Raw genomic sequence first — 22408 nt, 5'->3', positions numbered from 1 at the left:
TTTCAGGTCCAAGAGCTAGCAAGTGGTAGATCAGGGATTTAAATTTACTTTGTTGATTCAGTTCAGTCGCTCAATTGTGTCTGACTCTTTGCAATCCCATGGACTGCAGCACGCCAGGCTTCCCTGTCCATCACCAACTCCTGGAGTTTACTCAAACTCAAGTCCATTGAGTCGGTAATGCCATCCAACCATCTCATCCTCGGTAGTCCCCTTCTCCTCCCACTTTCAATCTTTCCCAGCATCAGGGTCTTTTCAGATGAGTTGGTTTTTCGCATCAGGTGGCCAAAGTACTGGAGTTTCAGCTTCAACATCAGTCCTTCCAATGAATATTCAGGACTGATTTCTTTAGGATGAGCTGGTTATATCTCCTTGCAGTCCAAGGGACTCTCAAGAGGCTTCTCCAACACCACAGTTCAAAAGCATCAATTCTTCGGTGCTCAGCTTTCTTTATAGTCCAACTCTCACATCTGTAAATGACTACTGGAAAAGCCATAGCCTTGACTAGATGGACCTTTGTTGGCAAAGTGATGTCTCTGCTTTTTAAGAAGCTGTCTAGGCTGGTTATAACTTTTCTTCCAAGGAGCAAGCATCTTTTAATTTCATGGCTGCAATCACCATCTGTGGTGATTCTGGAGCTCCAAAATATAGTCTGTCCCTGTTTTACTGTTTCCCCATCTATTTCCCATGAAGTGATGGGACCAGATGTCATGATCTTAGTTTTCTGAATGTTGAGTTTTAAGCCAACTTTTTCACTCTCCTCTTTCACTTTCATCAAAAGTCTCTTTAGCTCTTCGCTTTCTGCCATGAGGGTGGTGTCATCTGCATATCTGAGGTTATTTCTCCTGGCAATCTTGATTCCAGCTTATGCTTCATCCAGTCGAGGTCTTCTCACGGTGTACTCTGCATATAAGTTAAATAAGCAGGGTGACAATATGCAGCCTTGACATATTCTTTTCCCGATTTGGAACCAGTCTGTTGTTCCATGTCCAGTTTTAACTGTTGTTTCTTGACCTGCATACAGATTTCTCAGGAGGCAGGTCAGGTGGTATGGTATTCCCATCTCTTTCAGAATTTTCCACAGTTTGTTGTGATCCACACAGTCAAAGGCTTTGGCATAGTCAATAAAACAGAAGTAGATGTTTTTTTGAAATTCTCTTGATTTTTTGATGATCCAATGGATGTTGGCAACTTGATCTCTGGTTCCTCTGCCTTTTCTAAATACAGCTTGAACATCTGAAGTTCACGGTTCATATATTGGTGAAGCCTGGCTTGGAGAATTTTGAGCATTACTTTGCTAGCGTGTGAGATGAGTGCAACTGTGCAGTAGTTTGAGCATTGCCTTTCTTTGGGACTGGAATGAAAACTGACCTTTTCCAGTCCTGTGGCCACTGGGAAGTTTTCCAAATTTGCTGGCATATTGAGTGCAGCACTTTCACAGCATCATCTTTTAGGATTTGAAATAGCTCAACTGGAATTCCATCACCTCCACTAGATTTGTTCTATGTGATGCTTCCTAGGGCCCACTTGACTTCGCATTCCAGGATGTCTGTTTGTTGATTAGAGAAGATTAACGCCCAGGGTCTTAATCACAAGTCAGATTCAGGCAGGGGTAACTAGTAGTTTCTTTTCAAATGCTAATTCAAGCCACTATTCAGTGGCACTGAGGGGTTGAAAAGATTTTACTCAGGTCCCAGAAGAAATACCAGAATTGCCATGGCTTAGAAGAGAGTCAGCATCTTCACCAATATGGAGCCCTAAGGAAGCATGTTTAAAGGGAAGTAAGTAGTAGATTCTAGTTTCTCTTAACTCTGAACAACTAATTCTAAGCATAAAGGTTTCTGCTTCTGGGTGATATTTAAAACAACTCAGTTCTAGGACTCCTTTTCTTTAAAAGTAACCAATCCTATTACACAGTCATGTTTTCTACCACTTCAGAACAATATGACAGCACAAACCAGTTTGAACTCCACTGATGGGAAAAATAGTCTTTCAACAATGTTCTTCGAATTGAAAATGAGGCAGAAAACAGATTTTAAAAAGGTAATATTATAAAACACTATGGGTTTTCCTCTGGATATGCAGATTAGAAACAATATATCAAATATAAACAAAGTTCTAGCTTTAAAAATCTCATCCAAATATTTATGCAGTAACTAGTATGTATGTTTAAAGAACATTAGGTTCAAGTCATAATTAGATGAAACATTTTGGAATGATGGCTTTTGAACTTTTAAAAAATGGCGATCTACAATAAGAAATATATTTTATATTGTAATCACATACAAATACATGAGATGTATAACTGAAACAAATTCAGGACATGATACTAATACTTTCCCTTCAGTTCAGTTCAGTCCAGTCGCTCAGTCGTGTCGGGACTCTGCGACCCCATGAATTGCAGCACGCCATGCCTCCCTGTCCATCACCAACTCCCGGATATGTGGTATATTCTGATATTTTCTATCTTAATCTCTTCCTTTAGAAAAATGTTGGTCAAATTTATTCATGATCTACTATTAAGTTGTAATCTACAGTTTGAAAAACACTGCCCTAGGCACTCTTAAGTCATGGTCGGATAAGAAATAGAAAGGAAAAGTGTGTGTGAGAGAGAGGAGGGAGGGAGATCGGGGGAAGAATATGTGCTAGAGAGATGGAAGGGAATAAGAAGTGATTCTTTGATTTTTTTTTTAACAATAATATTTATGGCAGATTATAGCAATGAGATACTAGTGCTTTGAGGAATAACTAAATTTTCCTGCATTTGAATACTTAGAAAGTATTGTCCGTGTTATTTAATAACAGGGGTTTTTTTCCCTTCATTTTTTCTTGACTCACAGCTACTTCCACTTCACTTTTTGAGATCTCTCTGCTTATGTTTGTAGTCCCCACAAGGACAGAGTACTCCACAGCAGCGGCTGAATTGAATTATTTTACTATATCACAACTCCTTCCAAATCAATCTGGTTTGTGTTACTTCTAGGCTGGGAACGGTAAAAACAATCCTATGAAAAGTTATTACTTATAAAAAGTCTTTCCAAACTTGAAATTCTTGGTACTTTTAACAGCTTTCTCCAGAACATAAGCAAAAAGATGGGTGTACTTTTCAAGTACCAGGCCCATTGTTTCATATTTAAAACAACAATCAAATATATGCCAAGACTTCAAAGCAGCATATTTGGTTAACAACAACAATAACAAATGCTGGTTTATTTAGTTTTTCTTGATGAAAGTTACTATAAAATTGTGAACATATTTATAGTTCTAGAAAACAACTTAGACTCTGCATAAACTATGACAAGCCACATCAGATCCACCAGTGAAGTTTTTATTCATCTTACACTGTAAAATACATGAATTACTTTCAACTGCTAGCCAAAATTTTATATACAAATGACATGGAAATTGATAGATATGGAAAACTGAACTAGAAGTAGATAAAAGCCAAGAAAAAAAAAAAAAAAAAAAGCTATTGAGTGGCACTGAGTAATAGATGGCACTTTCTAAATGCCCAAATGGAAGAAGATTTAATTAGCCCATGAAGCATTGTGATCTTATCGCTATAATGGCTACTGATTCTGAGAGTTCTCTTGGAGTATTTCAGACTAGAATCAATGAACACATTTTACTGATAAGAGGAAACTACACGCAGAAGTGTTGAGCAATTTTTCTAAAGCTACAATGCTCAAGTATGAGATACTGCTATAAAATTATATTAACATTAGTAATACCATATCAATCACAGAGAGCCCCATGGTCAAAATTTATGCCTCAAATGAAATATAAGAAAAAAACAAGGCCCACCATACACAAGTATTTTATAAATACTACTGACTGAGAGGAACAGGCTATAAAGAAAGCCTAAAAATCCTAGTGCTTATAAATGGACTTAATGTTATGATTGTCTGTCTAGCATGCACAGAAAAGTAGATGCACAAATGAGGTAGCTGTATAGTGGTGCTTTGCATGACTGAAATGACCTAACACATTTTCTTTAAAAATAACTAGACTTTTAAAAATTAAATTATGTAAAGTTTAAAAATAAAATAAAATTAAAAAAAAAATTTAACTCGGGAAAAAAAGAAGTATCTACTAACGTATTACTAGTAAATTAAGGCTCTTTTTCATTTTAATTCTTTACAGGCTTTGAAGCAAAAATTAAGAGAACAGCCAGTCCAAATCTCTAGTTTTCTAGATTAGATAACTAATGAAAGAGGTCTTCATTCAGAGACATGCCCAAGATTATACACCTAACACCATCAGGGTGATCTAAGTTCTCCTAGCTCTTTATGCAACACAATATTGCTTCCTCATTAGTTGGCCTTCTTTTCTATCAGTACTCAGCAACCCAGATAAATAAGATACATAAGAACAAGGAGTATTAGGAGATGGGCAGACCAAGAAGTTTAATAAGATAGGCAAAGATGAGTAGTATCATAAAATATCACAGAACATTCCATACAATTTTGATTTTCAAACAAAGAGGAACTAATTAACACATGTGGGGTAAGGGTCCTTAAACTGGCTCAAGTCCATATGAGAATACCACCACCTGGGCAATGATTACTCTTTTGGAAGTTGTAATTGTTACCTAACAGATAACTGTTATGTCGTAATTAGAATTATCAGAATGACATTGACTGTGCCCTGGGTTAACAATTATGTTCAGGTTTACATTTGTATCTCTAAAGTTAATTTAGCATCACTTGAAAAAAACTTGAGGGCCTTTAACTGTGTTCAGTGTTCAGTGAATTGAACTGTGTTCAAATCAGTTGCTCAGTCGTGTCCAACTCTTTGCGATCCCATGGAGTGCAGCACGCCAGGCTTCTCCCTGTCCATTACCAACTCCCGGAATTTACTTAAACTCATGTCCATTGAGTCAGTGATGCCATCTAACCATCTCATCTGATGTATAATGAAGCAAATCCATCCTCAGAAAAAAATTATGTTGGCAGTAATTCCACTGTATAGATTAAAAAAAAAAAAAACAACCCTGAGATTTAGCAATTTGCTTTGGACTACCAAACAAGGAATTAACTCACAGTTATAGATCTTAATTAGGTGTGAAAGAATGGACCAAAAAGATGGAACATCTCATTTCCTAGAAGTACATACAGCTACTACAAACTTAATTATTGTTTTTCTTTACTGGGCACCTGAAAATATATTCTAGAATTACAATACTCAGCTCCAAAACAGAAATGATAAATATTCTCAAAGTAGTAAAGTGAAAAAGTCTTGTATGGCTACCAAAAACTGGTATAAATTTAATTCTCTGTGGCCTATTGCCAAAATCCTAAAACTGATCCAAATCATTCTTAAATTTCTGAATCCTTTTTCTGTTCTTCTGAAATGACTCCTATTGCTGTTTTTTAGTCACTAAGTTGTGTCCAACTCCTTTGAGACTCCATGAACTATAGCCTGCTAGGCTCCTCTGTCCACGGGGTTTTCCAGGCAAGAATACTGGTGTGGGTTTCCATTCCCTTCTCCAGGGGATCTTCCTGACTCAGGGACTGAACTGGTGTCTCCTGCATTGGCAGGCGGATTCTTCATCAGTGAACCACCTGGGAAACCTTACTTCTGTTGAGTACACCTTTAAAATAAAACTATAAACTCTAAGCTTCAACACAAAAGTCTAGGAAACAATGAATCTACAGTTGATCAGGAAAAGATACTATTGATTTGGGCCTGAGTTAAAAATTCAACTTAACTCAAAAAACTAAAATAGAATACCATATGACCCAGCAATTCCAATTCCGGGTATATATCCAGAAAAACAAAAACACTGATTGAAAAGATACATGCACCCCAATGTCCAAAGCAGCACTATTTATACACACAAGATTCAGAAGCAACCCAAGTGCCAGACAAATGAATAAAGAAGATGTGGTGCATAGATATACAATGAAATATTACTCAGTCATGAGGGAAAAAAATTAAATTCTACCATGTGCAGCAATATGGATGGATCTGGAGAATATTAACCTTAGTGAAATAAGTCAGAGAAAGACAGCTACTGTACGACATCACTTATATGTGCAATCTAAAGAAAAAAAGTACATGCAAAACAGAAACAGACTCACACATGTAGAAACAAACCAGTGGTTACCAAAGGTGGGAGAGGAGGAGGGAGCAGATCAGGGGACTGGAGTTAAGAGGTAACCATCTACTATGTATAAAACAGATAAACAACAAGGGATTTTGTTTAACTTCTTGTAAATTGCAAAATTTTAAAATTGTAAATTGTAAAAATTGTATTTTTGTACAATTATATTGTATAGCACAGGAAATTATAGTCATATCTTATAATAACTTTTAATGGAGTATAATCTGTAAAAATAGGGAATCACTATGTTGCACACCTGAAATTAATATTGTAAATCAACTATACATCAATTTAAAAAAATCTATCTTAAAGTCAAGGAAAACAATGCCAACAATAATAAAACAAACTAATAACAGTAACAACAACGCTTCATGTTTCTAAGGGTCTTGTACTTAATGGAAACTGACAGCTGGCTCAGCATACATTAAAAAAACCGACAAAAGGAACGTATCAGTTGGAGAGCACAGCTATGGGAGTATTTTGGCTTCAAACTGTTTTATAAATAAATGTAATACTTCTAACTAAGATAAACTATTTTCTCAAACATGAAAAATATATCCTGTGCTTGAATAACTGGAACACAGAGTAGTTCTATATAATCATAATACATGTTGTTCAAGTAGGTCCTTGCTGGGTTACACTGAGCAGGGTGATTCAAAGACTAAAGACATTCACTGTTGGACAAACAAAATGAATCTAATTTCTTTCTCACTAAGGTATTAACAGTTGATGAAGAATATTTCATTGATCAACATTACCTGTTTAAAGGAACAGTGAGCTGGTCTTCTGTATTTGAAGAGTAGGGGCTGTGGAAAAGAGAGAAAGTCACTTGCTTAGACATTGCTACTGCTAAGTCGCTTCAGTCGTGTCCGACTCTGTGCGACCCCATAGACGGCAGCCCACCAGGCCCTGCCATCCCTGGGATTCTCCAGGCAAGAACACTGGAGTGGGTTGCCATTTCCTCCTCCAATGCATGAAAGTGCAAAGTGAAAGTGAAGTTGCTCAGTCGTGTCCGACCCTCAGCGACCCCATGGACTGCAGCCTACCAGGCTCCTCAGTCCATGGGCTTTTCCAGGCAAGAGTACTGGAGTGGGGTGCCATTGCCTTCTCCTAGACATTGCTAGGACTGGAAAAAATGTTCATCAGTAAACTGGAAAAAAAAAAAAACTCATTATAAATAGGTCAAATTGACCAGTTCTAATGGGCATGCAAGGGACAGAGTTACAAACTTGAAGACATGAACTAAAAGTTCAGAAGAAGTGTAATTTCCTGAAGCCTAAACTTAAATCACTTTTTAGGCTTAGCTCAAATTGCTCCCAACATGAATCATTTGAAAAAGCAAATATAAAACTGATTTTAAATATAAATATATATATATATATTCCTGTAAAATGATGAGTAAAACAACCAGAGAGAGAGGAACTCTCTTAAGTATCTTACAGAATTCAAAAACACATGGCCTCGGTGCCTATACCCTCCTTTCTACAAAATATGATGAACGTTCTGTATCTGTCCCTTCAGTCATCATTTGTCTTCAACATGAAGTGTATTTGGAAATGGTTAGGAAAAAACCATAAGGTGGATTTTTTTTTCCCCCCTAAGAGAAAGCTGACAGAGACTAGTGGATTGATTACTCAAATGTGCCTCTAAGACATTTAGTTTCTGTTATTAAGTCCCCTGGTATCAGTGAAAATTTTTAAATTGAGATCCAGGAAACTATCCAAAACCTGACAGCTCATGATAAATGAGAGGTTTTAAAAAGTGGAATCACTGGAGATTATGATTTTTAAAGAAAGAGGCACTGCTCTCAGTTTCTGGAGATACCTTAAATCTTTGGCTCTTTACTATTTAGTCCTGGAAAAAAGCTTAAAAAAAAAAAATTTATTCGTGCAGCACTGAGCTTGAAAAATTTAAAGTTGCCACTTTTGACATTTTCTTGAGAGGAATGTTTGAGGAAAATTCACTCTTACCTATTTCTGCATATCTCCTCTGAAACCTCAGGAAAATTTTTCCAAAGTGAGTATCAGAATACAAGTTATATATAAAACTTAACTCCTTCAAATTCCAACCTTACATATACCTATTTTTTAAAAAATTCTGAACTCAAGAAATTCTAGTTCCTCATTCTGAAGAGATGCAAACGGTCCTACAAAAGTTCATTACAGTATTAAAAACAAGTTGAATTTGCAAAATAAAACATTCACCCAAAAGGCTGGTCTAGAAAACTGAGTTGTTATTGTAGATGGTGCTTCTAATGTCCATTCCTAATGTCATCACTGTGACCAGTGGAGACAGGAGGAAGGCTGACACAGAAAATATGAGGCAAGGTTTCTTATTTTAAAAATTGAAAGGAAAATATACAGAAAATGTTAAAGAACCCAAAGTATGAGTTAGTTCCAAGAATTCATTTTGTTCTACTATTTCAGGTATCTCAACTAAGGATTTATGAATTTTATGATTATAAATTATAAAATACAGCTGTAAAAAGTCAATCCAAAAGCTGTAGGTAACTCAATACATAGCTCCTGCAAAGAAATCTGATTTGAAGAAGTTCCTCCCACCAGATTTTGGATGGTTAAGTAGGATTTCAAGATCATCACAACCTCATCTGTTTTCTTTCTATGGAAAGTCGAAGACTGAGTCATGAAAATGTAATTTATTAAGCACAGGTAATAATGGGGCTTCCCAGGTGGCTCAGTGGTAAGGAACCCACCTGCCAATGCAGGAGATGCATTCGGTTCGATCGGGTTCAATCCCTGGGTCAAGAAGATTCCCCTGGAGGAAATCCACAGAAGTATTCTTGCCTGGGAAATCCCATGGACAGGGGAGCCTGGTGGGCTGCTGTCCAGGAGGTCGCAAAGAGTCAGACATGACTGGAGCAACTGAGCACACACAGGCACACACAGGTAAGAGTACTTGAAAATCATTTCCAAAAATACTGGTCATAACCTGTCATTCAGAACTCCGATAATGGTTTTAAATGGAAGTCCATGAAAAGAGATGTTTATCAACCACAAAATTTTTTTTTAATTTTTTAAATCTATTTCTGTGGAACTATTATTTTCAAATGAATTATGCTTTAAATCTAAAAATTTCTACTACATACTGTACTGGGTTGAATAGTATCCCCTAAAATTCATATCATTACCTAAGACTGTGACTTTATTTGAAAATAAGGTTTTAATTTGTAATCAAATTAAAATGAGGTCATAAAGATTAGTGTCTTTATAAGAAAAAACTGAGATGTAGACACAAAGACACACAAGGGAAAAAGCCACGTGATGATGGAGGCACAGACTGAAGTGATGCAGCCACAAGCCTAGGAGCACCAAAGACTGCCAGCAACTACCACAGGCTAGAAGACAGACACAAAACGGATTTTCCCTCAGAGCCACCACAAGAAACCAATCCTGCTGACACCCTAATTTTGGACTTCTGGGCTCAAGAACCGTATGAGAATAAATTTCTGTTGTTTTCAGCCACTCATTTTGTGGTACTTTGTTATGGTAGCCCTAGGAAACTAACATACATACTGTTCCAATGGAATTTCCATCCTAATAACACCTATTTTAGGAGGCATTTTACCATCACAACAGTGGGGGAGGACAGCACACGTTTGCAAAATCAAAGTCAGCTCTTTAGGAATGACAGAAATCAAAACAGCAAGCCAAATGACATTTGATATAAGGGCAATGCAACATAAATGTCTTCCACGATGGCATGATTTTCACAAACTATCACAATGTTAGACAGAGAAACACCATTCCCGAGAAAATCTGAAGCAAAAAGATAAGAATGTTCCTGTTATGTCAGATTCTGAACAGAAATTTCTTTGTAAAACTCCATGAAGATTCACAATGAACATCAACCACAAGTGAAAGATGCAGTGGGCTCTACTGGTTCCATCACAGCTGAAACAGTTAAGGCAGTTATCAAGTTATAAAACATTTCAGTCTGATGGAATGTCTTTTCATTAAGCAAGAGTGAATTTAAAAAGGCATTCACTCACTTTCATCAGGTTTCCTGTCATGTGTACATACAAGCTGCATTTCTGCCCTTTTCCCCATATTCAGTTCAGTTCAGTTGCTCAGTCATGTCCGACTCTTTGTGACCCCATGAATCGCAGCACGCCAGGCCTCCCTGGTCCATCACCAACTCCCGGAGTTCACTCAGACTCACGTCCATCGAGTCAGTGATGCCATCCAGCCATCTCATCCTCTGTCGTCCTCTTCTCCTCCTGCCCCCAATCCCTTCCAGCATCAGAGTCTTTTCCAATGAGTCAACCACGAGGTGGCCAAAACACTGGAGTTTCAGCCTCAGTATCATTCCTTCCAAAGAAATCCCAGGGCTGATCACCTTCAGAATGGACTGGTTGGATCTCCTTGCAGTCCAAGGGACTCTCAAGAGTCTTCTCCAACACCACAGTTCAAAAGCATCAATTCTTTGGCGCTCAGCTTTCTTCACAGTCCAACTCTCACATCCATACATGACCACTAGAAAAACCATAGCCTTGACTAGACCCTAAACCCTAACCTGTAGATTCAGCATCATGCCAAGCTCTGGGGGCCCACAGGATTACAAGAAACCTTAAGAAACTAGTTTAGCAGCTCAGCATCAGGTTAGACCTGCTGCTGCTGCTCTCACTCTGATGTTTGACTTTCACTTTAGCAATACTTTTATCGGATTATTAATAATCAAACTCTGTTCTCTCTTAGCCATTCCACTCACTCAAAAGTGAAAGTGTTAGTTGTTCAGTTGGGTCCAACTCTTTGCCACCCCATAGACTGTAGCCCGCCAGGCTCCTCTGTCCATGGAATTCTCCAGGCAAGAATACTGGAGTGGGTTGCCATTCTCTTCTCCAGGGGATCTTCCTGACCCAGGGACTGAACCTGGGTTTACCTGCATTGCAGGCAGATCCTTTACCGTTTGAACCACCAGGGAATCTCTTTCTTGCTTTTCTATCAGGTAACTCCAAAATACTTTCAAAAGTATTTTAAGTATTTCTAAAGACCCTCTTTCCCAGATTTTAGTCTTAGATCCTTCTATCAGTTCTACTGTTCCCTGAGGTAACCTAATAGCACAAATCTTGACTTTTAGCAGGGGACTGCTGATGCCATGCAGACTTCCCCGGTTTTAATTCCCATCCAGACTTCTACCAATGGCCACCCTTTCCAAATCACCCTGTTCCTATGCTCTGCCTACAGGCCAGGGTTTGAAACCTACTGTCCAACCTCCCTTACACTAATAATCTTACACCTGGGCTTTTTCCTACTGCCTGTTTCGAGGAATCTGTCCTGTCCTCAAGGGTCTTGCCTGGATTCCAAATCTGAATGGCATTCAGCCATTCCAACTCTGTTACTAACACCATCCTTCTTAGTAATTTAGCTTTTGCATTTTCCCATTAAACAAATTACACCAGAAGTTTTAAAAACACAATTTTTGAATGTTTTTATGAGGAGGTGAGGGGTAATGGCCAGTAGTCAACACTTCCTGAGCATCTTGTATTACCTAACATTGTTTTAAGAAGATGGCATATTTTAACTCATTTAATCCTCGTAATAACCTTAGGCAGGTAGATGCTATTACCACACTCAGTTTACAAACAAAGAAATAGCATATTAAAGTTACATGTCCAAGGTCACACACCAGTGAGCATGTAGCTATGATATAAACTCAAGCATATGGGCTCCAGAACCTACACTATGTTGCATCTTGACCTTTTACTATACCTGTCCCCATCACTCAACTGCAAGGTTTTCAGATTTTGAGTCATTTCAAATTTATACCTAGTTAAGCTCCTTTGGTAAATGTTTCCAACTCCTCCTCTATCTACTCAGCTCCAAATCCAAGTCCCCACCTCTAGTGTGAACCACTTGATAAGATATATGTTTTCATAGATTGTATTTTCTTACAATCAAGTTTACCGGAGTGTAAAAGCATGAAGTACAGAGTGTGACTCTCAGGAATTTGATTATCAAGTCAATAATAAATAAGCAAAATCCCTCAATTAACTAAATTTTATCTTCTGCAAAGTATAATCTAAAACTGTAACTGTGAGCTTTAGAAAGAGGTGAGGGGAGTCCTTTGGATCCTAATGTCTAGATTACATATGCTTCATTATTTCATCTAGAACTGTGTTAGACATTTACTGCCATGCTGCTGCTGCTGCTGCTACGTCGCTTTAGTTGTGTCCGACTCTGTGCGACCCCATAGACGGCAGCCCACCAGGCCCTGCTGTTCCTGGGATTCTCCAGGCAAGAACACTTGAGTGGGTTGCCATTTCCTTCTCCCATGTGTGAAAGTGAAGTCGCTCAGTCGTGTCCAACTCTAGCGACCCCATGGACTGCAGCCTACCAGGCTCCTCCGTCCATTGTATTTTCTAGGCAAGAGTACTGGAGTGGGGTGCCATTGCCTTCTCCGATTTACTGCCATATAGGCTTGTCAATTCATTTAAAGAGGTCTAGATTCTGACCTGGTATAAAATAAGATTTAGCCTTGAGAAGTAAGCCTAGTCAGTATGAGTAAGAATCCTGAAAATGTGTGTGCACACATTTTGGTATTTTATGACAATTCATAGAAGAGAAAAGAGACTGAGATTCTTTTCAGACATGAACATTGAGAAGACTGAAGATGATGGGAAGAGAAAGAGACTACCACCGAAACCTCTAATCCACAGCTAGAAACAGAGTCTTAATAAAAAGTTAAAAAAAAATGTTAAAGAAGATCTAAAAAATCTAATGTCAAATTCAGTGGAAAAGAGAAAACATTAAAACAACATCTCTAATTTATGGAGGCAAGCTTATTAAAAACAAGAGGCTGAAAAATACCTTTGTAAGGATAACAGAGAAACAACCAGCATTTATAAATCTAAATGACAACTCCTCCAAGAAATAAATACTGCCTTCCCTAATATTATCTAATTACAACCAAAAGAGGAAGAGCATCTCTAGAATTTAAAGGTGTTAAGAGTATTATTACAAAGTACTACCCTCTCATGTCTCCATAGGAAGAGACAGGTCCCAGGAGAGACTGTGACTTGCCCCAGTCCCTCAATTTATCTGACTCAAGATTTTTCTCCTTATCTAGAGCAGCATATGCTATAAAGAATGCTGATCACACGATCTCTCAATGTAAGAGAAGATTAAATATGAACAACATTTAAAAAAATATTTTAACTAAAGGTTTTGGCAATAAACTAATTTTAAAAGCTACTGTACATTAAATGTTAACTTTCATGAAAAAGAAAAATCACCTAGTGCCTCAAGCATCAGTTTCTTGAGTTTAAGGGGTTTGTAGGTATGTATCCCGGAGAAGGCAGTGGCACCCCACTCCAGTAGCCTTGCCTGGAAAATCCCAGCGATGGAAGAGCCTAGTGGGCTGCAGTCCATGGGGTTGCTAAAGGTCGGACATGACTGAAGCGACTTAGCAGCAGCAGCAGCAGCAGGTATGTATCCAGGGTTAAAAACACACAAAACAGACTTTCTTGGTGTGTGCTTTCGTAAGAATTTAGAGTCATTTATACCTTTTTTAGATAATGAGAACACTTCTTTTTTAAACTTTCAAGGTAATTCACTAGGGAGAATGTATTTTATGACTCAGCTTTTTGTGCCCACTCATACATGCCTGAAGGGTCCACTTAAATTGCTTGCTATATTTTACACTCAAGCTTGGAGTAGGATTCTTGTTTTTCTGATGCTCACAAAGACTAGACTCACAGTTTAGTTCTATACAGCCTATTTAGCTGGATTTAAAGCCTGCATCAAGACTTTATTGTCAAATAAAAAGCAATCTTCATGGAGCTTGGTAACTTAAGTAGCTCTCCAGAGTTTGGTAAATGCTTTGTGTCTACTTTTGATCTCTACTGTCAGGGGAGGGTATTCTATAAAGTTGTAAAGTATTATTTTAAACATCTAAAAGGTAATACGGATACTACAATCCTTTGGGTTCACTGTTACATCTGAGTTAACACAAAGTTACCTACCATAATTTTCCAAACATAACCATTTTCTTAGTTATTCCCTAAAGTGTTTTTTTTTTTTTTTTAAAGCATCCTGGATTCCCATCTATAAAAAAGAAATTATTCAGAATCAGACTAGGGGTTTCTAAAATTCAGGGTCTGAAAACAGGATGGAAAAAGTTTTAGGATCTCTCACCGATTTAGAGGAAAATGATGGCTCTCCCAAACAAAGCCGTTTCCCTAACTGATGCTCTGATCACCTTATTTCTCACACACTTGGAAAGTTTTCCCTGCTCATCTCCATCCAGCGGAATCTTAATCTACACCTTGCGGTCTATTAGAAAACCAACTCCTTCCATGATGGTTCCCCAGTCTCCTCCATCAGAGTTAGCCTCCCCATTCCCCCTCCCCAAAGCACTTAATCATAGTCTGTGTTGCCTCTGAATTGTTTATGTCTGTTTGCTCCAGTAACTGGGCCAACATTTTCCCTTTCTTCACTATCCACTTATATTTACTCAATAAGGGTTTATTAAACTGAGTGAGGTGAGTAGGGCTACTGACTTATCCCATTCCCCAGTAAACTAGGGCAGAGAATCTAGAACAACTCTTGAAAACTGGGCTAATCACAGTTTGATCCCAATGGCCAGGCACCCAAGATGGCTGAGGTAATGAGACGTGTGAAACGTCTGTAGCAGACTGAAAAGTAATCACAAAAAACTGTGAAGGTATAAAAAGAGCAATTTTAAAAAATCTATACTTAACCACTGTGTTCTGAGGCCAGATACAAATAATGCTACAAAATATCATCTTAATATAACCAAAAAAACTACTTATCCACTAATCCAGCTGTTAGATTGAGTATAAAGAGATATAAAGCACAGATCTAGGTCCTGCCCTTGAAGACTTTTTTAGTTTAACTATCGAGAATCAAAATTCTCTATCAACTACATGGAAAGAGACTGACAGTACAAGCCAGTTTATGACAAATGCCAAATGAGAGATAAATACAAGCAAGAATACTGGAGAATCCCAGGGACGGGGGAGCCTGTTGGGCTGCCGTCTATGGGGTCGCACAGAGTCGGACACGACTGAAGCGACTTAGCAGCAGCAGCAGCAGCAGCAGCACCAACTGCTGGGTACAAAAGCCATGACAGTTAAAAAGAACAAAGAAGAAAAAAGTGCTTTAATAATGGAGATGAACTTTTGCAGGTTTACTCTACTCACTTCCTATCAACAGAGAGAGAAGAATAAATTATTCAGCTACGTTTTTGAGAGTATGAAAAATGTCCAGCAGTTACTGATGGTCAAACATATTCTGAAGCCTGGCCAAAGTTTTTTTTTGTAGGGTAACATTCAAAACAAAGCAAATATTGGCTTAGTTATGACACTTGTTGTTCTAATACATTAATAGCCTATTGTCCACTGTGGTTGTCTCAACAAGATAATACATTGAAAAACAGCGTTTCCTGATAGGAAGTGAATTCCCACTGAGTGTCACAGGACCCTGGCCAAAAGCTGGGCTCCAAAGTAGAAAAAGCAGTCCCTTCTGGGATTGCATACATAACAGACCAGAGTAATGATTAGACTATTTCTCTCTTGTTTAAAAAGCTTTCTGCTTCAGCTCAAACGACAATCCACTTGACTGATTTTGCTATCCTGGGACTATTTTTCTACAATGGTTTCAAATGTTTCAGACAAAGTTTGTTCAACATCCTGTAGGCAGAAGTATCCTGTATATTTCTAAACTCTGGAGAATTTCCTTAGTTGTAAATGCCACAATGGATGAAGTAACTTGACAAGGATATTGCGATATGTCATCAAGACATGGTGTGACCAGTTTCTAGTTTCATACAAGCAATTGTTTAAGCCATTATAAAATACAAGGTACAATAAGTGCAACAATAGGCAAAAATGAGGGCTCAATTACGTATCACAAATGTGTTTCATTTAGAATTTGATTAGTGGGACACTGATGTCACCAGCAGACCCACACTCAGAAGAGTAACTGACACTACCCTAAGAAGATATTAATACCCCTTATTAAATACCGGAAATATACTTTGTTTTCATTTATTTTCTCAAACTTGAAGAACTTTCTCTGCCCAGTTCTACTTACCAGTGGATACTGGAAAACTGCAACAATGGAAGAAATAACAGTTGTCATTTTAGTAGATTCTGGTGAGCCTGTCTGTCACCTGGCATTCCCACTATTTAATGCAGTTCTTGGCTCCTAGAAGGTCCTCAATACATTTTGATAAACTGAACTATGTCAAACAATTGACATGAAAACTAACATGCAACACTAGCATTATTTGGATAACAATCTCTCAGGTTTCAGGGAAGCACACTTATTCAAGGTATGTCAAGCTTTTTGCTAAGAAGCTAGGGTCACCAGCACGCGCGCGCACACACACACACACACACACACACAGACTCCTCTACTTTCATGCCAAGAAAATGTCTTCTTATCTCCCTGTTGTAATGATATAAATCAAATGAAGATATTCTTATTCCATTCTGCTTTCAGGATAGCTTTCATTTGACAGAATTATAAGAATTGTGAAATAGGCAATGCTAAACATCCTATGTGAAGAGCTGACTCACTGGAAAAGACCCTGATGCTGGGAGGGATTGGGGACAGGAGGAGAAGGGGACAACAGAGGATGAGATGGCTGGATGGCATCGCCGACTCGATGCACCCGGAGTTTGGGTGAACTCCGGGAGTTGGTGATGGACAGGGAGGCCCGGCGTGCTACGATTCATGGGGTCGCAAAGAATTGGACACGACTGAGCGACTGGACTGGACTGAACTGAAACATCCTACATGTGATACAGCAAAAACTCCTGCTTCTGTTACTCTGTAACTTCGCTGTGTAACTTGATAACTCTGCTGGCAGGATGGGAGTGCACAGTTCACCTCTAAGGCTGCTTCCTCAGCACCAAATCAGAAAACTTGAGCTATGTCAAGCAACATCAATTTTAGCATTCAATGAAACAAGGAGATGGATTAGAGGGCTAGAATGTGAAAACAATTTAAACAAGCGGACTGAAGCCAAGTTTCAAAGCCCTTAGGATTAACTCTGAATGGCTGGATTCATTGAAAATTACAAAGATCCATTTTAAAAACAAACATCACCTCACTCAGAATCTTCTCCTCAAGTATTCAAAAGCTTGATAAAAAGATTTGCTTTTACTTCTGGAAAGGGTTTTATACTTCTGAAAGTGATTTTTCTTTTTTTAGAAAAGGAGAGTTTATGTAAAATACAGTATGTTATTCAACTTCTCTTTTTTAACATTCTTAAACTTTCAAATAGCTTAGACCATATGGCAGGTCAAACAAATTACAGACCACACAATATACACAAAAGATGTTTTTAATTTAAATAACAGAAACTTCATACAATTTGGGTTCTAGAGCTTAAGCCAATATTAAAAAATACTATGTAACTATTACAATTGGAAGGGACATTAAGACTCATCTATTTCAATCTGTCATTTTATAGATGGTAAAACTGAAGATCAAGGGGGTTAAGTGACCTACTTACAATCTCACACTCTAGTTACCAGACTTTGAACACAATGTCATTTCATTAATCTGCTGAAAAATGACTCCCAGGGCAGTTTTAGGCATTCATGATAGTTGGGACAGTGGGGCCTACTTTGGTGTTCTACCGAGAGGAACAAAAGTGAGGGGTTTTTCCATTTCCACACAGCACTCTCACCCCTTTCCAAAAGCACCTAGGTTCTAGGTTCTGTCCCAAAATGGAGGCAGGAGAGAAGACTGATAAGTATATCTGATAAGGGAGACATGGAAATAATCCAGGTGTCTATCAAAAGATGAATGCTTAAATAAATGATGGTACATCCATCCATCCACTGAGACACACCCATTAAAAAGAATGAGGTAGATACACAATGGTTTATGTGTAATATAATTTTATTTGGATTTTTTAAAAATATATCCACTCATATTCATAGAAATTTTCTGGAAAAAATAGAGAAGAAAATACCCACCGGGGCACAGGGCTCAAACATTAGGGTGCCAAAGAGACATTCTGTCATATGTCCTTTATATGGTCTCACCTTTTTCCATGTACATTTTTTAAGGTACAAAACTAATACTTTTTAGAAGGTAACTTATACTGAGCCCTGGGAAAACTCTGAGGAAAACAAAGATAGGGTCTATCAAGGCTAATTTGATACTCTGTATCTAATCTACAAGACACACAATTTATTTCTCTGGAAAAGACTTTCTAACCCTTTTCATGTCATGGTATGTTAGTTTTCACTAATACAGTGGGCATAAATAAAATTTGTACAGCACACTGGAGGTAAAGAGGAAGGGATTTGATGGCAGCTATATAACAGGACTAAGGGGGAAAAAAAACCATTTTCTCTACATTACATAATAATTAGAAGAAAAAAATAAGACAGAGTATGAGATATCACCTACTGACTTTCTATAACTGTTCTAAATAAAATCTATCTAGAAAAGCTTTTAACTTCAATATTTAACAGGAAACTAGTTGCCAAGTTTTGCTCTGGAGCAAGGATAAAAGTCCAGGAGTAACTATATTCTCCTAGAGTTCAAAGGGACAGCAGAGGTCATCTAGCTCAGTGGATTGAAACACACTTTTTTCTTAATGAATCAGAATAGAAAACACAGCACTGTGTTTTTTGTGCTAAGAAAAATTTATTTTGGAGATTAAGTGGTATGTATGTTGTTCATGTATTGGGTCATGATGCAAAATATATATATTTTTAAAAGATTGAAAGCCACTTACCCAAGGCTATAGAACTAATAACTGTCCATTGAGCATGCTGCTGCTGCCGCCTAGTCACTGCAGCCCAGCTCTGTGCAACCCCATGGACTGCAGCCCGCCAGGCTCCTCTGTCCGTGGGATTCTCCAGGCGAGAATACTGGAGTGGGTTGCCATGCCCTCCTCCAAGGGATCTTCCCAACCCAGGGACTGAACCCAGGTCTTCCGCATAGCAGGCGGATTCTTTACCACCTGAGCCACCAGGGAAGCCCACATTGAGTATCAGTTCAGTCCAGTTCAGTTGCTCAGTCGTGTCCGACTCTGCGACCCCATGAATCAGGGCAACATTTAATAAAATTTCTACACAACACCTGTGGCAAGAGATTCACCAAGTTACAGCTTGAAAATTTACTTTCTTGTTGAGGGGATGATTTATATATCTAATTCTACTCCTCAGATACTAAATAGCAAATTCCCCAAATTTCTGAACATACAGTTTATTTAAAGCAAAGCTTCAGTTCTAACGTCATTTGTAAGAATGTTTCTGGATTAACATCTAAACATTTTTTTTTCTCAAATCTAGTGCATTCCCTTTAGCATCTCTGGAATAGGCATGGTTCTTTTACCCAGAGAATGAGAGTATTCTAAGCTGGAAAAGGTCTTAGAGAGCTAACGCAAATTCCTAATTTCACAGATAAACTAGTGTCCAAAGTAAAAGCCTCTTGGTTTCCAGGCTAGTGTTTCTTTCTATGATACCATGCTTTTACTTTATTCTTGTATCCTTGTGATGTTAGAAAATAGCTAAACACATTACTACTACTAAAGAGTAGTAATTCAACCAAGAGGAAGCTGAAGCAAGAAATGCTAGGAAATCCAAGTCCAAAAAGGATGACACAATGTCACCCCTGCAAGCTTTACAGAAAATCTGTTTTCAGCACACAGCTTTAGATTTCAACTTAGGCATATGATTCAACTTGCTTTATCAAATGGGTGCGTCTGCCCCACAAGGGGACACATTGAACCTGCAGGAGAGGAAGACAACAGTGGAGACATCACACAGCACAGCCTCTCTTCGATTGTGCCCTCGTAGGGCAGTGCAGAATTACATACTCACAGGCATTTAAAACCCAACTCCAAACAGAACTCCAGTGTGAGAAAAAGAAAAGTTAGCCCCCATTTGCAAAGAATTATTGCTGAATGTGGCCCTCACTGAATAACAATAAACCTCCTATAGTTCAACTTACCGTTCACGTCACAAACGCTAGAAAGAACACAGAGGCATAGACAAGGCATGGAGCAGAACTTTGGGCTTCAGCCTTCTCCAACTCTTCTGACAAACACCCAATAGCAGGAGGACAAAGCATCATTATGACAGAAATAAAGGCTCTTTAGATGCTGCCTTTTTTTAATTCAATGAACCCACTCTTACACACAAAGTTCACGCTATGATGTCTTGAAATACAGTATTGCCAGATTATGCTATTAATGAGTCCAATATATTCAGTGTAAAACACGACTTTAAGCATTTTACTCTTAACAATTAGCACATGAGAGACTATCAGTATTTTCCTTAAATAGTCAATGTCATCCCCCCAAACAATTAAGAACAGTTCAGTAAACTGTTCAAGAGGGCCAAAAAGCAGACAAGTGAACTAACAGGGAAAAATTTAGTTGATTGATAAAGCCACAGGCTCCTCCCCAAGAAGAATATTGCACGTTGGTAGCAACTGGCACAAAATTAACCATCTATCTTATCTCTGCTTCCCCCTAAAGCTGTGAGCTCTCAGGATTACAATGGACAATTTTGTACTTACTTATTAAAAAGAATGGAAGCTGCTGTAATTTTCTTAAGCCGGGTTTTGTGTGGCAACTCTGATGCAACGCTGCCCTAAAAATGAACTTTGTTTTAAACAGTGAGATATCCACACCGTGCGGTTAGAGCAAGGGTGGAGCCCACACTCTAGGGGAAACAACACACCCAGACCGACTTCAGCGAGGGCAAACTGCACGTTAGTGCTGCCACAACACTCTGCAGTGCCTCAGAGTCAAAATTAATTGGTTAACTGTCTTCAAAGAAACGGGGGAAATTTTCAGGTTTGTAGATCAGCTTTCCTGCCACAAAATGAAATACAGACACTGCTTTTTCGTGAAGAAAGTAAAGATAAAATGCAAGGTAGATCATGCAGCTCAGCCAACAGAACGTTAGGTGGAAGTGGATTACTATAAAGGAAGTCCAACCATGCCAACTTCTAAGTTTAGCAACAGCAGCTTCTGCATATCTCAAGGTGTCAGCAATACTGCTCTAGAACTTGACTTTGGCCTATTTGGCTAAGACAGGGGACATGAAGACGTTCAAGCATTACCTATCCTTTTCTACTAATGCTCCAGTTCTCCTGGCAATGCAGAAACAAAAAAAAAGCATTTTCTTATCAACTAATTAGCAAGAGTTGCCTTCAAAAACAAGGGATTTGATTTATGCTTTGATATGATATTGAAATAAATGCATAAAAGGGGAAATTATTTTGATGAAAATCATTAATATGCACACTGGGCTTTTAAAAAAGTTTCAATCACTCACTTTTTCAAATAACTACATGCTTTAATTTTTTCTGATTTATTTCCAAATAAGATATTCAATAGGATGCATATATACTGTCTAAAAACCTTTAACAGAGCTTAAAATTTCAGTCATTGAAACTGTTATTAAACATGATTATTGTTCAAAATGACTTTAATCAATACTACTTTCTGTATGCACATTCAGAGACACAACCAGTTATTATTAACTGAACTCCTATAACCAATAAAATAAAAAAAATAGGTTTCTCAATAAAATACCTCAGCATGTAAAAAATAAGCTATATAATCATTTATACAGCATTTAAAACAAACAACGGAAAAAGCTTTGGGAGAAGACTGGGAAAATATTTTTAATGTTGTCACATTACCCTCTCCAATTGCTACTCCCTCACACTGGAACAACAAATCAGTCTGGAGTACTGAAATTTCAATATTTTGAGAGATGGCCTAGAACACCCTCTTTCAGGAGGTAGGTGCTGACTGATCTAACCTTCTGCTGGATTATAAGGTCACTCTTCCCATATGATAAGTCAATCCATTCTAAAATCTTCCTTTCATAGTCCAACTGCCGGATATAATTATTTTTTCATCCATATATATAATTATGAATCACCTGCTGCCATCCCTTGCTCTTCCCCATCTAACCCCTAAACTGAGCAACTTAAAGGTAGCGGTTAGATATTCTATTAGAAGAGTGCCATCTTGATACTTTTTTGGATTTGCACTGTTGGAAATGTCTGTTTTCAAGTCAAATTTCACTTTCACAGCTGCAAAGGAAATGACAAGAGAAGAAAAACACAGCCAATACATATCAGCAATTAATTCCATCCACAACTGCCCAGCTGTTTGTGCATGGAAGAATCAGTCTGTTTCCTTTTGGGGCTTTCACCACTGAAAATGGATACTGCACATGCAGAGACACAAGCTGTTTGTAACATGTCAGGAATGTGCGCAAGATCACACAGAGCTGAAGAGACAAAATGAAATCCAGAGCTAGTTTTCTTGGGA

The 22408-nt window shown here is 38.1% G+C and overlaps 1 protein-coding gene across 18 annotated transcripts in view; it reads right to left on the bottom strand.

Annotated features, from left to right (window-relative positions):
* The window catches only part of ADD3 (adducin 3), a 132301-nt gene that overhangs the window by 40573 nt on the left and 69320 nt on the right, over positions 1-22408 (bottom strand). For 5 of the 18 annotated variants that reach the window (XM_010820023.3, NM_001075194.1, XM_059881791.1 and 2 more), the window contains one exon: positions 6862-6909. The exons of 9 other annotated variants lie outside the window; for them this stretch is intronic. The gene's annotated coding sequence lies outside the window, so the exon portion shown is untranslated. Of the gene's footprint in view, positions 1-6861; positions 6910-20064; positions 20181-20634; positions 20834-22408 lie in introns of those variants that run through there. 4 more of the 18 variants (XM_010820024.4, XM_024985521.2, XM_010820025.2 and 1 more) reach the window with 4 other exon arrangements.

The sequence above is a fragment of the Bos taurus genome, chromosome 26 (genome assembly GCF_002263795.3).
Source record: "Bos taurus isolate L1 Dominette 01449 registration number 42190680 breed Hereford chromosome 26, ARS-UCD2.0, whole genome shotgun sequence".
Taxonomy (NCBI): Eukaryota; Metazoa; Chordata; class Mammalia; order Artiodactyla; family Bovidae; genus Bos; species Bos taurus.
Note: the sequence above shows the minus strand (reverse complement) of the source record. Positions and strands in the feature narration are given on the sequence as shown.